The sequence below is a fragment of the Lepisosteus oculatus genome, chromosome 23 (genome assembly GCF_040954835.1).
Source record: "Lepisosteus oculatus isolate fLepOcu1 chromosome 23, fLepOcu1.hap2, whole genome shotgun sequence".
NCBI lineage: Eukaryota > Metazoa > Chordata > Actinopteri > Semionotiformes > Lepisosteidae > Lepisosteus > Lepisosteus oculatus.
Window position 1 is genome coordinate 14,022,532 of NC_090718.1, and position 4,884 is coordinate 14,027,415.

Below are 4,884 nucleotides of genomic sequence, written 5' to 3' on the forward strand. Positions count from 1 at the left end.
TCTGGCCCTGCGTGACGTTACTGAAACAATTCAGTTACTAAATTTGATCAAAACATGTTCTGCATCTCTACAGAACCGAAGCTCTCAGGATGACTAATAAGCCCTGCTGGGCTGTGGCTCTCCAGCACCAGAGCCTGGATAGCCCAGGCGTGAGTATGTGTGCAATAGTATTTCCATGTTTTATATTTGTGCGGATGGATGTGTCCTGTACCTCCTGGAGGTGTCCGTCGGGACAGACGAAGCCCTCGGGACAGGCCAGGCAGTGCAGGGTCCCCTCTGGAGAGTGCTGGCCGGGGGCGCAGGGCGTCTGCTGGCCAGTGTCCGGGTCGCAGGAAGCGCCGGCGGGGCAGGGTCTGCAGACGGCTCCCAGCTCAGTGCTCACAGAGCCGGGGGGACAAGGCTGCGCAAACACAGAAGAGCCAGCCTGCGTGAGGTTCTGGGGAACAGCTGCCTTTCCATAACGCGTCCGGGGTTCCTGCGCTCCGCCTCTTCTGTTCATACCTAGACTCTTTTAAAGAAGGTTCTGGGTTTTCAGTTTTCAAGTTCAGAAGACATTGGACTCGTGCAAACCACAATGTGTACTCGATGCAAATAATATGAATCAATAATATTAATTGATGCATATTTAATACACGAAGGTCAATGAATCATATACTTTAATATTAATTTTAAAAATAAATAATAAATGTGTATTTAATAGACACCATTATTTTCAGTCAAAAATCTTAAATAATTTATGATTAAATAAAAATCTTTAAAAAATAATCTTAGATGGCACAGTAGGAATAAACAAGAGTGAATGTTAATCACAATAAATTAGGTGGAGTGTAAACCCCTGCTTGAAGAAAAAAACTTTGTAAAGGTTTTGTAGATCTTATTACTGGATTTGTATTCAGTAGGTTTGAGGTATTTGATGACAAGGCAGTCTCGGAGTTGTTACTGTTAAGATCTTGGGATCTTGGGAATCGGCACTTCCCAGTCCTCCGTATCTGTCAGCCCGGTAACCCTGGAGTTAGGTTAGCGATTACCAGGATTGAGCGTCACATCTTTCCAGTAGTGTTCCTCTCAGCCGTGATTGTGACTGTCAGATTCACATGAGCAGAGTGCATGTGTGCTCACTCCTGATAATGACTCATTTTCTGTTTCTAAAGCATAGATGACAATTACTCACCATAGGTTTTTTGCTGAGGGGTAAAATTTCACAGTCCGGTTAGCATTTGTAACTGTGTTTCTACATACTGTAGTCATATCTTTTTCAGCCTCTTACCTTACAGTGCTGGACAGCCTCTTTCCCTGGGTGGTAGTTGTAGGTACCAGGAGGGCATTTTCTGGGTGCAGATGTGTTACCTGGGCAACTGCAAAAATTGCGCACATTTATTTTAAAAACACTGCAGAAAAGACATAACGCATTTCAGTACCCTCTTGATACTCTGGTTGTGGCTGTGTGATTGTACACACAATGTGATCAGAATGTCGATGAATTCCTATTCTTTACATGCAGATATCGAATATGCTGCCTAGAGACATGATAAGCTGTGAGGAGAATTTCCACACTTAAAAAACAGTGATGAAGTATGAATTACAGAATACAAAACATTTTAAAAAAAAAGTGGTGTAAATGAAAAGTCTGCCCACACTCAAAAGTACTTTGAGTTATAATTTGCTTTCTTTTGGCAACAGTAACAACACAAAGTTTTTACATATTTCTGGTTTGGTATTGCACTGTACTGTATGTCTGCTTGTATCAAATACCACGTCGATGTGTGTGGTTTAAATCATCTCCAAAATATTCCCCTGCAGTACATTAATGCTCTGTATTTTATATTAAGGTATTTAATTATAGCCTAGTAACACTTTAGGAGGTCTGAGCTGTCTCCTAGTAATTATTTGCAGATGAGGCTCCCTGGTTACATCTCTGTCACTATCCGGTCTTCATCTCTCCTGTGTGAAAGCTCAGCCCATGCACAAGTCTTTTCCTCTCCAGACTATACCAGCCATGCCAGTTTTTGTGCTACAGAAATGATTAATTGCATAAGCAGAAGCTCAGTGAGCTGCTGTGTCATGTTGTTATGTTGTGCTCGCTCCTGGGAAGGGAAGTCTGATGACTGGCTGTTGTCAATCAATGTTCGTGGATTTAGTCAAAACGGGCTCTTAAGAACTTACTAAAAGCCGACCGGACACTCCAGACAGTTCCCAGACGTGAAGTAGGAGCCTCCCGGACAGGTGATGAGACAGTGTTTTTCGCAGCTGAAATCGCGGACCAGGGTCTGAGCTAAGAATCCTGTTCATGAAAGATATCGAAACTTATTTAGCAGTCACCTGAAGAATGGGAACATGGCCATGAGGAAGAGGAAGAGAAAGCAAATGATCACAAACAGATGATTAGAAGAAACAATGATACCCAGACCCTATGACTTGATGTTTCTCCACTAAAGACTCTGGAACTCAGCATCACCAGAATTTTTACTTTCTTCCTACACTTGACTTTTTTTGCTACTGGAAAACTGGGCAGCCTATTTTTCAGGACTCAAGTTTGCCCAGTCTCTGTAAGTACACCTTAATATACACCACATGGGCGCAAGCTAACAAGACAGCACCAACATCTGAGCGGAGGATTTAACATTGGAATAATAAGAACTTTTATTTATAAAGCTCCTTTCCAAACCAAAGGATGCTGAACATCATGAAAGAAGAAAAACAATAAATGTAAATGAAGAAAAGGAAAAAACAGGAGCGTACAGGTATTTACAGATTGACTGTAGGCAATCAGACATAGACCTTGGTGAAAAGGTAAGTTTGCAGTTTAGATTTGAGGTGAGTTAAAGAAGTTGTCTCTCGTATAGTCTGAGGAAGGTCATTCCACAACACTGGAGCAGCGACAGAGAGGTGTCCAAAAGTCCAAGATTCAGTCCTGGGGACAGTGAAAAGAGGACCAGCCTCAACTGAACGGAGTCTACAGCGGGGAGCGTAAACATGGAGGAGTTCAGAGATGTATAATGGAGCCAGATTGCTCAGAGCCTTGAAAGTCAGTAACAAGATCTTGTTTTGAATATGTGACTTTATAGGCAACCAGTGTAGAGACTTGAGAGACTTGAGTGTCAGGGTCTGGTGTGAGCTAGCCGCAGCGTCTTGAACATATTGCAACGTTTTGAGAAGAGAGGCTTAGGGAGCCCATGGAGTAAAGAGTGGGAGAAATAGAGCCTTGTTGTTTATAACCATCAAGGGAATAAATCAAGGACCTTTCTTTCACTTGTGGCATGCAATAGGAAGAAACAACGCAGCTTCTGCTCTGTTTTATTTCTCTTTGCCATAGCCCGGCTCAACATTCCCACTGGCTATCCCTCTAAGAGCCACTGGTCTCTGCCTCCCTGCTCTACCAGTGCTGCAGACGCGCTCTTGCAGGGAAACCGGTCATGCAATTCTATGGCCGCTCACCTGAAATCAGGAGCTGGAGCATCCACAGCGACTTAAACCACTGGCCTGCCACCCTGGGGGTCCCCCCCAAAACAATCCTTGATGCGCACATTCCAGATCTTGCACTGTCTTCCCACTTCATGACGACCTTGCAGTAGCGCGGCGTTCTCAGTAACGGTTCGACAAGCACCTGCCCGGCTCAGGGTCTGATTGACGGTCAGGTTAGGAGGAAAGGGAAAGAGGGGATGGAAGAGCCAGAGAAACTGACACCCCAATCATTGAAAGTGACATTTAAGCTCCCCTGCAACATGATAGCGCTGGTGACAGCGGAGCCAGCGGAGGCTTCCAGGTGTGATCTTCCAGGAGTAGCATAGCTGGGGATTTCAGGTGTTGTGTTTGGCTTTGTAAGTCAAGTAGAGAGCCCACATCAGCTCAGCGGCTTTTTTTGTTCTCCTTTTCCATTCCTGTGGTCAAAATAATTCTGGGAGAAATGGGGGAACTTCTTGTACAGTCTGGAAAGCCCTTCCTCCAGCTCACCACCCCTCTGAAAATTCAAGACATTTCTTCTCCGGTTGTCCTCTTCCTGAAAGATATCGAAAATGTATTGAGCAGTCACCTGAGGAATGGGAAGATGGCGATGAGGAGGAGAAAGGGTCACGGGGGAGCAGGAGGAAGGGGCACAGGGCAGGCCAGCCTGGACGGGACGCCAGTCCATCACAGAGCAGACAGACACACTCACACCTGGGCGAACTTTCCCAGAAGCCTACCTGTATGTGTCTGGGCTGTGGGATAAAAAAACGGGAAAAAATGAACATGAAAAGAACATGCAAACTCCATGCAGACAGCACCCCAGGTTTTTAGCACTGGGGGGCAGCAATGCACACTACTGCGCTGCCTGATAAAATGAGCATAAATATGACAAAAATAAAAAAATGACAGAAAATAAATACATTAGTGCTTGTTATAAAAGAGAATATTATTAAAGTTATATATTGTATACGTTGCAAAGGAACAAGTAATAGGTTTATTCCATGCTGAAAAAAAGAAGAAAGAGAACACAACGTTTCGGCCGTGGAGCCTTCTTCAGGTGTGAGAGGTTCTTCACACCTGAAGAAGGCTCCACGGCCGAAACGTTGTGTTCTCTTTCTTCTTTTTTTCAGCATGGAATAAACCTATTACTTGTTCCTTTGCAGCCTACGCATGCTGACGCAGCTACCCACCTGAACTATTGTATACGTTTTTTTGTACAAATAGTGAGCGCAGATGTCTGCAGGAAGATATTGATAAAGTGGGAGAGATACAATGGGCAGCATACAGGAAAACACACGCTTGAATCTTCAGTTAAAATTCAGAGAAAGTTCTGGAAGCTGCCAGAACACCTCTCAGGCGAGCCTGTCCTGACACCACTAAAGCTACTTCAGTATCTCTTCATGCTCATTTTCTTTCTCAGTTTACCTAGGATCAGAGGCA

The 4,884-nt window shown here is 44.3% G+C and overlaps 1 long non-coding RNA gene across 1 annotated transcript; it reads right to left on the bottom strand.

Moving 5' to 3' along the window:
- Window positions 1–217: 217 nt before the first annotated feature.
- LOC138224799 (uncharacterized) lies at window positions 218–2,279 on the bottom strand. Its single transcript, XR_011183238.1, has 3 exons — window positions 2,164–2,279; window positions 1,268–1,355; window positions 218–400 (listed from the first exon to the last, which is right to left on the bottom strand). It is a non-coding gene; the product is annotated as an uncharacterized lncRNA (long non-coding RNA).
- Window positions 2,280–4,884: the final 2,605 nt, after the last annotated feature.